The following is an 11,434-nucleotide window of genomic DNA, read 5'->3' as shown; positions in this document are numbered from 1 at the left end:
CCTGTGCCTATGCACAATCAAGGCAACAGACCCAGGGTTTGTTGCACCGACACCGGGGGCCATAGGTCTCACTAGAGGCTTCTCTCAAGATAGCAAATAATATGGAGGGTGAATAAATTACTATCGAGCAGTTGATAGAAAAGCGCAAAGTTATGACGATATCTAAGGCAATGATTGTGAAACATAGGCATCACATCCATGTTAAGTAGACCGACTCCTACCTGCATCTACTACTATTACTCCACACATCGACCGACTCCTACCTGCATCTTGAGTATAAGTTCATGAAGAATACAGAGTAACGCATTAAGTAAGATGACATGATGTAGAGGAATAAACTAAAGCTATATGATGCAAACCCCATCTTTTTATCCTCGATGGCAACAATACAATACGTGCCTCGCTACCCCTACTGTCACTAGGTGAGGACACCGCAATATTGAACCCAAAGCTAAGCACCTCTCCCATTACAAAAAAACCAATCTAGTTGGCCAAACTAAACCGATAGTTCCAAGATAATTACAAAGATATCAAATCATGCATAAAATGATTTAGAGGAAATTCAAATAATATTCATAGATAATCTGATCATAAAACCACAATTTATCGGATCTCGACAAAAACACCACAAAAGAAGATCACATCGGATAGATCTCCAAGAACATCGAGGAGAACATGGTATTGAGAAGAAAAGAGAGAGTATAAGCCATCTAGCTACGAGCTATGGACCCGTATGTCTGAGGTAAACTACTCACGCATCATTGGAAGGGCAATAGAGTTGATGTAGATGCCCTTCGTGATCGAATCCCCCTCCGGCAGGATGCCGAAATAGGCCCCAAGATGGGATCTCACGGGAATAGAGGGTTGCAGTAGTGGAAAAGTGTTTTTGTGGATGCTTCTGGAGGTTCGACAATGTATGTGAATATATACGAGGAAGAACTAGGTCAGGGGGTCACCGAGGGGCCCACAAGGTAGGGGGCGCGGCCCCCTAGGGCGCGCTCTCCCCCTTGTCGCCGCATCGTGACTCTTCTAACTTGATTTTCAAGTCTCCAGGGTGTCTTCTGGTCCAAGAGAAATCACCGCGAAGGTTTTATTTTGTTTGATATTCCTTCTCCGTGAAGCTAAAAAAACAAGGAAAAAACAGAAATTGGCACTGGGCTCTAGGCTAATAAGTTAGTCCCAAAAATGATATAAAACTGCGTATTAATGCATATAAAACATCCAAAACCGATAATATAATAGCATGGAACAATCAAAAATTATGGATACGTTGGAGACATATCAGCCATTATGCGGAACCCAGCAGAAACAGTCACTTCAACTGCTTGTCGACCATGGTCAGGCGGGACTCGGCGGCAAGGAAGATTTCTGAGAAGCTCCAGGCGATGTGCCGATCAATCTTGGCACTCGCATCCAGCTGGGCGATCCGGTGGAGGCACACAACGTCCTCTGCTGTCTCCTGTGTCTCTGGCAAGACCCCTGCAAAGAGGAAGAAAAAAGCCAATTGGAAAGGCAAAAGGTTGGCCGGCTCGCGACCAACGGGTTGGCCAGAAAAACAATTACGGGTGAGAAGCTCGTCGAGATGCTGCGCCTCGCACAACATCCTGTTCCTTTCTAGGCCCCACGTGCTGCCATGGGTCTCGAGCTCCTTCTCGAACCCAGCGCTCTTGTCAACGGCCGCCTTCAGCTCAGTGTCCTTGTTGACGACCACCTTCCCGTGCTCCTCCACCAGCCGGCTCAGCTCCGCCCGATGGGCCTCCGACGCCCTGACTGGTCGCGGTCAGCGATTGCCTAGTCATGCTGCTGGCCGGCTTTAGCCAGCCGGTTTCGAAGGGCCGGCACCTCGGCCGTGGTGGCTGCATGGCGAGATACCAAGTTAGATATCGGCAAAGAAGAAAACTGCCTTGAAAATTCAACCCGGCTGCTACGCAGTCGGCCCTAATCTCGGGTGCTACACCCAGTGGGTGCGCTCTCGCGCCCCCACTAGAAGCAGGCAAGATATACCTCGGGCCTCTGCCAGGTCCGAGGTATCTCCTTGGCGATGAGCTGGGCCTTGGCTGCGCGATACCACCCCAGGAGGAGGTTGTACGCATCCGCCCGTAGGTCATACAACTCCTGCGAAAAGATGAAGTTAAAAAGAAAGCAAGAGCGCATATGAAGACCTGACCCTGCTGCTACGCAGCTGGCCCGACCCTCTAGGGCTACACCCAGTGGGTGCGCTGGCGCGCCTCCACTGTCACTACTAGGAAAAACAGTACCAGTAGCGTAGGTTTTTTGCATACCAATAGCGCATGAACCCGCGCTACTGCTACGGCGGTACAGCTAAATTTTAGCAGTAGCGTGTTTTTTACCCCACGCTACATCTAAAAAAGTTACTAGTAGCATGTTCAACCCGCGCTACTGCTATTACGTACACGCGCTACCAGTAATGAAATAGTAGTAGCATAGCTAAACTACAAACGCTACTAGTATCCTATATACTAGTAACGCCCAGTTTCCTCCCCACGCTACTAGTAACTTATTAGGAATTAAAAAAACAAAATGAAGCAATTCCATTTTGTCACATAATTGTCGTATCTACCATCACACAATTTCTCATTGTAGCTAGCGGCAACTCATGTATAATTCCTATCACATAGTGTTGTGTGCCTAGTCAATGTGCGAAGCCTGCCCGGCCTGATCACGTGCCCTGCAGCTGCGACGAAACACAACGAGCAGCCTCGCGAGCCACACTTGACCAACGGCGGCCGCCGCCTTGAGTTGTGATGCCGTCACGTCCCTCGCCCTGACCCTCAGCTCCAGCAGGCCTCGATCGATGTCATGCTTGTGCCTCACCACCAGTGGATGAAGGAATCCATCGGCAGCCACGACACCATCGGTCCACGAGCCTCTCGACGACCTTCAGAGTCGCCACCACAAGCCTGCAGCATTACCAACAGAGATTTAGAAACTTCAGATTCTTTAGAAGAATGACATGGAAAAACAATGCGATACATGTTGATTCCAATGTGCAACAATTTTTTCCGAGATTCTTATTGAAGCCATAATGCACAACTTAACTACACACTGAAGCAGCACATAGCTACTTCCATGACAAAAGATAACACATAAGATTAGAAGCAATTCTGTTGTGTTGGAAGCCCTAAAAAGAAACAACACCTACGAAGGAGTTAGAGGCATAATTCTTTCGGTAATTTTCTATCTATCCATTTTTCTACGTACTCACTTCAATACCTTGATATCTTTCACGTTTTCAAAGATAACAAAGTCCATGAATCTACTATTGGTAGAGCATAGTGACTATACAAACTGAAGCCTGAACATATATACCTGTCAGTTCAGAGACTTGACAAATGAATTCTGAAGTTAATGGGCTTTTCCTCTTTCCTGAAGAAATCATTTGGTCTACTCTTTGTTGGTACTACCTAGAAGAATTAGAACTACAAAAAAATGGCATCACTGAACAAGGGTAGATAGACAAGTTATATCTTTTGTCCTCAAGTGAGAATTTAATTTATTAAAAAAATACTAAAATTAGGTTTCATATATACACATAGCAGGAATTTACTGGAGAGTATAGCAGTAGCACCAAAACCAAAACAGTAAGAATGACGTCAAAACTGGAGATTCGGTAAAAAGAGTCATGTGAAAATGCTTACAGAGGACCGGATACTTACAGCTTTGCATAGCCCTTTAGACCAAACGCAAGGGCTTTGTCATAAAACCGTTACACAAGCTTACAGGCAATAAATCTGTCACATACCTACAAAACTGAAGTTAAATGACAAAATACAATGATTCTAAGTGCTGAATTGGTGTTGCACTGACACAATGATGCTAAGTGCGGAGTTTGGTGTTGCTCTGTAGAAGCAATTGGGTAAAGTAGGTTGTATAGAAGAGAAGCCCTGCCATTCTATCCAAATGATTTTGTGATGAATCAAAAGATGAGGTTGAGAATTTGTAATACCGTAGTTACTATATTATCACATAAACTGCCCACTACCCAAGGAATTCCTAAAAAGGTATCATCATGTTTCTAATGCTGGTACCAATACCCACACTAGGAAAAGGGAGAACTGCAGTGTTTGTCCATTATAAACAATTGAAGAAACAAAGTAATAAACAGGATCACGGGAGCAAACTTGCATATATAGTATTATTTGATAAAGTTTCTATGATTCAGGCAAACATTCTAAAAAGTGCATTAAGCAAACCTTTATAAATTCCTCAAAAGAGAACTCCTTGGACAAATCATTGTTACTCCTTTTGCCACTATGCCAGTAGCATTGGATGATGATTCCTGCAGGATATGCATAATAAAGTTATTTGTGTAAGTCTAGACCTGTCATTGTACACAGATGTGCTTTCATCGTAAAATACATTGCTCCATGGTTGAGTGCTTAACATAGGGCTGCAAGAAAAGCTCGAGGCTCGTGAGTCGCTCGAGATCGACACGTTTTTTGACTCGACTCAAGATCGACTTGAAAAGAAACGAGCTGAGTTTGAACACTTCATGTAGCTCGACCGAGAAACGAGCCGATCTTGAGCCAATGTTGGCTCGCTCGATTTTAGCTCGATAGCTCGACAGAATATCATTATGTTAAATGATCATGCCATATATTAAATGGAAATAAGATAATTTATTACCGTATATGTTGTCCATAATTTTCTTCATTTTATTTACCAAAGAACATGGAAACTTAATTAAGTACAGAGAAGATTTAGGCCTAATTATGGCACGTGGTCGACTATGTGTTAAGTATCCTATATTTTTGGCAAAGGTTCCCAGCATATTCACCTTAATTTTTTTGTTTTTCATCGATAGATTATAATTTTTACCATCTCATTTAGCTCGAAACTAACTCGAGATCGACTCGAGATCATTACAAGCTGAGCACGAGTCATGTTCTACAGCTCGATCATGAGCTTCACTTAGTTTTAGCTCGCTCGAATTTTCATATGAGTTGAGTTGAGCCAACTCCAACTCGCTCTAGCTCGACTCGTTTGTAGCCCTAGCTTAACACAACAAAATGGCACATAGTCTGATGTAGCATCTACTTTAAATAATTTAGTCTTGTCCTGTCATGCATTATAATGGCATTTTTCAACTTCACTTCACAAAATCAAAAGGTGGCTGTTAGCTTTCATGAGATGGCTAAATGGTTGTGATACGAGCCATTGCAGAGTCATTTTGTACACCAAAAAATTGACCGGAAATGACAAACAGGTTATATATGGAAGGCCATGATATGGTTCAACTCACATCAAACACATACATAATCTAAAGGAGCATTTTTCTGCAATAAAGATTGCACTTCAAAACATCTGTTATGACATTTTTTGGCTAGCCAAGAACAACATTTACCTGACATCCTCCAACGTCTTTCCTGCTTTCATAGTGTAGCTCTGGCGTGGATGGAGTAACTTCAAGTCGAAATCAGTTTCGGTTGAAGAGTTCAAGATGAGGCATGCCTCTTACTTATTTGCAGTAGCAGATCCATAGCTCAAGATAACAGAAACATGAATACGGGCAGCGATAGCTGAACCGACCGGCGCAGCTTCCATGACTGAAGCCACCAATTTGTCAAGCCGGTTGAGGTCCGTCTTCATCCCTAATTTCCCAAGCTTGTTGTCCGTGTTCTCCATTGCGGCATGCATAAACAACAGATCAAATTCGAACGCATCCTGGACATTCCCCTCTGCAAATCCCAGCGGAGTGAACGCCCGGTCGATTATCCTAGTGTCCTTAGAACTGCTGCCAGAACCTGACTGCGCGGCAAAATCCTAAGTTCCAAAAACGTGGCAGCCAAGATTCGCCACGAATGAGCTAACACTGGGGCAATTGCTGACCATAGCACCTCTCAGCCCCATGAACCTGAATGTTCAGCAGCAGAGTCATCCCTAGCATTTACAATGGATACACTAACAGTAATCAAAGCAAAAGATCACACACAGTGAACCTCTCGGATAGCTTGGGGACTACTAGCTCCTGCGGATCCACCCAGGCAATTTCCCCATCCTAACGTGAAACAAATACAATCAGCATCGCATACTCAAACCATCTCTGCAACTACTTCGCCTGGACGCAAACCCGGAGAGCAGGATCGCACTTTGTGCAGGGTGGAGGGCATTGTACACGTCGAGAAGCTGCGCCAGCTCGAGAATCGAGTCACTATTCATGTCCCCTCCATCCTTTGGGTTGGGAGACAAGACCAGAAGCCTCTCAATTTAATGGGGGGGGGCAAGCAAAGCAGAGCAACCGCGCAGAGCACGGGAGGGGGTGTGGCGGATTGGTACTGTTGACCGTGGGGGTGCAGACAGAGAGGAAGCCGCAGGAGGCGATGGAGGCGAACGCGTCGAGCTGGCCCTTCCCCCCTCCGCCCCCGGCGAGCAGCGCCACGTGGCCGGCAGCGTACAGCACCAGCGCCCGCCTCGGCTTGTCCGCCATTGCTCCGCCGCGCCGACACAAACTGCTTCCCCTTCCCCTTTCCCTTCTCGCCCCGTCGCCTTATTTCGGAGAAGAACAGGGAGGGGATCCCGGCAGTAGAGGAGAAGAGAGGAGGTGGAGGGGATGGGTGCGGTGTGGGGTTAAACTGGGACGGTTGGTGGGGTGGGTAATGGATCGGGGGTGGTCCGGTGTGGGACTGACGGACTGCGCTAGCGGTAGCGCGGGGTGTCTCACCGGCGCTACGGTTATCCCATTAGCAGTGGCGTAGGTTTATGACCCACGCTATTGTTGTGGTTTGCCGCGGGGCACGGTCGAGAATTATTTACCAGTAGCATGTCCCAAAGAAACCAACGCTGTTGCTAAGCCATACCAGTAGCATGCTTCGTACCCAGCACTACTGGTAATAACCAGTAGCGTGGGGACACAAACAAACGCTACTGGTAAACTTCTATGTATAAGCATTTTCCTAGTAGTGTATCCCCGCTATCCGGCCGAGGAAACAAGAAAAATGGAGAAGAACATACCGCAACCGTGCACTTCAGATCCTGTGTTCACTCCTGCTTGACCCGGCCGAAGGCCTGTAGGAGGCTCTTGCATCGTCTGGTCTGATAGTGTAGAGCTTCGGCCGCCGCGTCCTACCGGGTAAGCGACCCGACAGCAACCTTGCCGGCGTCCACCCAAGGTTGCTGCAGGCTAGCACTAGATCCGCTATCCAGTTCCTGCTCCCATTTCCAGTGGCCTACAGCGGCACAACCGCCATGGCGTGGCTGCCCCATGTCGGCATCTCCGCGGACGGCGTTGATTCCAGCGCGCCGGCTAGCGTCACCTGCGGCGCTCCGTCCGGTGCAGCATCTTCCCCGCACCCCCTCCTCCGACCTCATTCCTGCTGTCCGAGTCATTCCGGGGTAGGATCACTACCGGAATCGCCCCCTATGCCAACGGCCAGGGCCGTCGGCATAGGCCTGAGTCCCGTCGGGATAGGCCTATGCCGACGGCCCCTGTTGGCATAGGGCCGTCGGCAACATATGCGTCGGCACAGCCAGGGAGGTCGTCGGCATAGAAAGACCGTCGGCATATATGATACGCCGACGGGGGCCGTACATCTATGCCGACGGCCCTGGCCGTCGGCAACTACCACGCCTAACGGCGGCCGCCGTCAAGTCTGCCCAACGAACGGTCGCCACGTGGCACCACTATGCCGACGGCCTAGCCGTCGGCTTAGTCAAAAACTATGCCGATGGCCCGACCGTCGGCATAGGTGTGCCACGTGGCGACCAGCCGCTGCTCTAGGACCAGGGCTATGCCGACGGCCTGGTCGTCGGCATAAGTTGAAACTAAGCCGACGGCCAGGCCGTCGGCATAGTCCTTCATACAGAGCTCCCAGGAGCTGACACGTGGGCGCCTATGCCGACGGCCTAGCCGTTGGCACAGTTTTTGAACTATGCCGACGGCTAGGCCGTCGGCATAGGCGCCCACGTGTCAGCTACTGGGAGCTCACGCTAGCCCTATGCCGACGGCCTAGCCGTCGGCATAGTTTGCTTTTGCTTTTTTTTTCTTTTTTCTGTTTGTTTTCAGATCAATTCAATTCAAATAGCAGCACATATCAGCAGATATATATGATGGGATAGACATATAAAACACAACGGGATATCATCCAGCACCATCACAACAATATATGCATAAGCATCATCACACACAAGTCTCTAAATGAACATCATCACAACCAACATAAGCATAAGCATATAGAGAAGCACACAAGTCATCTAAATGGTCATCACCACACACAAGTCATCTCAAGCATCATCACCACACAAGGATCATCGAGCACCACGGAGGTCGTCACCGCCAAGACCGCTGAAGCCCAGGTTGTCACTGCTAGCGGCAGCGCTACCGCCAAGACCGCCTCCTCCTCCGCCTACGTGGATCGGAGTGGTCGGGCTCCGTGTCTCCGGAGTGCTGCGAAGACCACCGCCAACGATAGATCCACCTGTTCCCTGCATGTTGAAAAGACATATGCACGGGATCTATGATTGTGTTGAAAGGCATGACATGCTTTGGGTGAATAGATTGGTGATGAACTAACCGGCGAGGGGCCAGCGTTCTGTGCCACAAAATCCTCAAAGCTCATCAGCACTGGTTATGCTGGAGGGCATTGTGCTGTAGGGAACTGAGGACACCTGCCGGCTGCCATATCCTGAAAAGCCTGCTGCATCTGGCTATCCCTCTACACTTGGTGTTCATAAAGCCTCTGATGCCACGCCATGGTCTCCTGGCGGGTGTACTCCATGTAGGCCTACGGTATGACATGACGGAACTCATAAAACTACTAAATGCGGAAAATGAAGTGAGAAATGAAGATAAGAGGGAAAATACTTACAGATTGTTGCTCCTGAAAGAGGTACTGTGTACTAGTCACTGGCTGGCTCGTGCACTGGCTCACGCTCGGGTCGATCCGACGAAGCTGTGTGTAGGAGATACTAGGAGTGATCACAGTATCAAGAACCGCCTCCCGACCGTGCTCCTTGGGCCCCATCCTCACCACCGCCATGTCGTCCAGAGGCGCCACAATGGGGTCAGGTGTGTCAGGATGTAACTCTAGATACGCTTCGGAGTAGGCCTTCTTCCTCTCTGCGGTCTTCTTGCCGTAGTACTTGGGCTCGCCAGGCTTGGGGTCCTTCCGCGTATGGGCGATCTCCCACGCCTGCTTGTGTGAGAGCGGCCGCTTCAGTTTCTCCTCCTGCACCACCAAACAGAGGTTAGTCATACATAAGAAAGTGATGGTAAATAGAAGAAGAAGAATGTTTAATGGGGTTAGTCATACATTAACTGCCTTGTGGAGATAGTGGTTTCGGTTTCCCTGAGCATGTACTCCCTCCGTCCCTCGGTTAGCCTTATTTTTGGTTCTCATAGCCGCCCAGGCTCCAGCCTCATCACACCAAAGATCCACCAGTGCCGCCCAGGACTCGTCTTTTCCATAACACCAATTTGGACACACCTACATAATAAAAGCATAATGGCATGTAGGTGTGTCCAAATTGGTGTTATGGAAGCATAAAGCATAAAGCATAATGTACCACAAGGTAATGAAAGCATAATATATGAAAGCATAATGAAAAATCTTTTATACTTACCGCCAAGAACTCGGGCCTCTCCAAGGTAATGCCCATCCTCCGCGCTTCTTCCTTGGTCATCTTCACACCAAGATAGTCGTGGTAGTATGTGGAGATGGCCACATAGCGCACCTCGTACTGCATCTGGCGGGCCTTCTTCTTGCATTGGCGCAGCAAAATCTGGTCCGCTCTAGCCCTGTGCTCCGGAAGAACTCGATAGAATTTCTACAATCTTGCATGAAACAAGAATGGGAGAAGCCATGAGTTAAATCATTCATGAAACTAGAATGGACTTGTGCTTCTGAAGAGAACTCACCCAGAAAGTAGTGATCACGGCCTTGGCATGGGTCTTGGTCCGCGTGACGGGCCGCTTCCCAGTGGTCCCAGCTCGTGGCCAAAACCCGACGGTCCGGCTGCCTGACTGGATCAGGACAGTACAACCCCGGCCAATATAACTTCAGCAAGACGGTGATGAGGCCGTTGGGAATACAGACCCCTTTAGAATATATCCAGTTGCTGCAAAAGAATGAACTATTAGCATGTCACAAGAAAAATAAATAACAACCGGAATAAGCATGTGACAAGCAACATAATGGACCACTTACTCTTTTCCCGTGGGCTCAATGAGCCACTTCTGCTCCTCAGTAGCAGGAACCTGCTTTGGTAGCTTTGCATTGCCACGCAGCCACCCCTTCGTGTCAACCCCCTTCCCGTCACCACCATCATCCCCGCCACCACCCTCCTCCTCGCCTGCCTCCCCCTACCCAACCTCCTCCCCAACCTCCTCCTCCTCCTCCTCCTCCTCCTCCTCCTCGCCTGCCTCCTCCTCCACCTCCTCCTCCTCCTCCTCCTCCTCCTCGCCTGCCTCACTAGAGGAGGGTACCTCACTAGAGGAGGGCCTCGAGGACAACACCCCTAAGTCGGTGAGGGTGCGCTCTTTCTGGCCGCGACCCCCTGTAGTGGCTCTCCCCCCAGCACCTCGTCCTCTAGAGGCTCTCCTCCCGCCCCCTCCTCCTCTAGGGGCACCTCTCCCTCGACCTCCCTATGAGGAGTCATCGTCAAGTAGCCGAGGGGGAGGATTACGTGCTCGACCACTCCGACTAGGCAGGCCGATGACCTTGCGTAGGAAACCCACGCCGTCGGCCTTCCCCTTGCCCATGTTCCACGAACCTGCATTGAAAAGAGAAAAAGCAATTAGTAAATTAATGAAATGAAGGAAAAGGCATGATAATAAACACATTAATAAAAATGCATAAAAAGGCATATTCCTAAACTATAGAAAAAAAATACTTGAAACGTACATCTGCTAGAACCCATATGAATCATCACTGTTGTAACCTCTTTCTCGGTCCGTCTCATCATCACTATCAATCATATCATCTTCGTTGTCCGACGGAGGTGGAGGCTCTTCCTCGTCGTCAGCGTCTTTGTTTAACTTTTCTAGCATAAGTATGTCATTTTCATTGACAATGGTCTCACCATCATTCCGTGCATCATCGATGTTTGGGTCCACATCATCACCACCCAATGGTCTAGCGTCATCGTTTCTAACCACATCATCATCATCATCATCAGGTTGCTCTTGATAGAACACTCCCTCGTATGTCATGGGGTTAATGTTGTAGTAATCGTCTTCATTCGGGTCTGGTAGCTTACCATGTGGCGACACCTTGAACACAACTTCCCAACCCTTTAGATACACTTTCTGGCATGGGTAAGGCAGATAATATACTTGTGTAGCTTGGGTAGCCGCAATGAAGAGATCGGCTCCGGCATAGACGGTTGATGGTTTAACTTCGACCAAACCAATGGAAGGCATATGTTTTACCCCCTCCCGCGGATCGAACCATCGGCATTTGAACACAGGCAGACTTAG

At 48.7% G+C, this 11,434-nt stretch overlaps 1 pseudogene; it reads right to left on the bottom strand.

Moving 5' to 3' along the window:
• Nucleotides 1–1,312: 1,312 nt before the first annotated feature.
• On the bottom strand, nucleotides 1,313–6,448 carry LOC125554719 (uncharacterized; annotated as a pseudogene).
• Between the last annotated feature and the right edge of the window lie 4,986 nt (nucleotides 6,449–11,434).

Source organism: Triticum urartu, chromosome 4A (assembly GCF_056163025.1).
Source record: "Triticum urartu cultivar PI428250 chromosome 4A, HENAU_Tu73, whole genome shotgun sequence".
Taxonomy (NCBI): Eukaryota; Viridiplantae; Streptophyta; class Magnoliopsida; order Poales; family Poaceae; genus Triticum; species Triticum urartu.
Note: the sequence above shows the minus strand (reverse complement) of the source record. Positions and strands in the feature narration are given on the sequence as shown.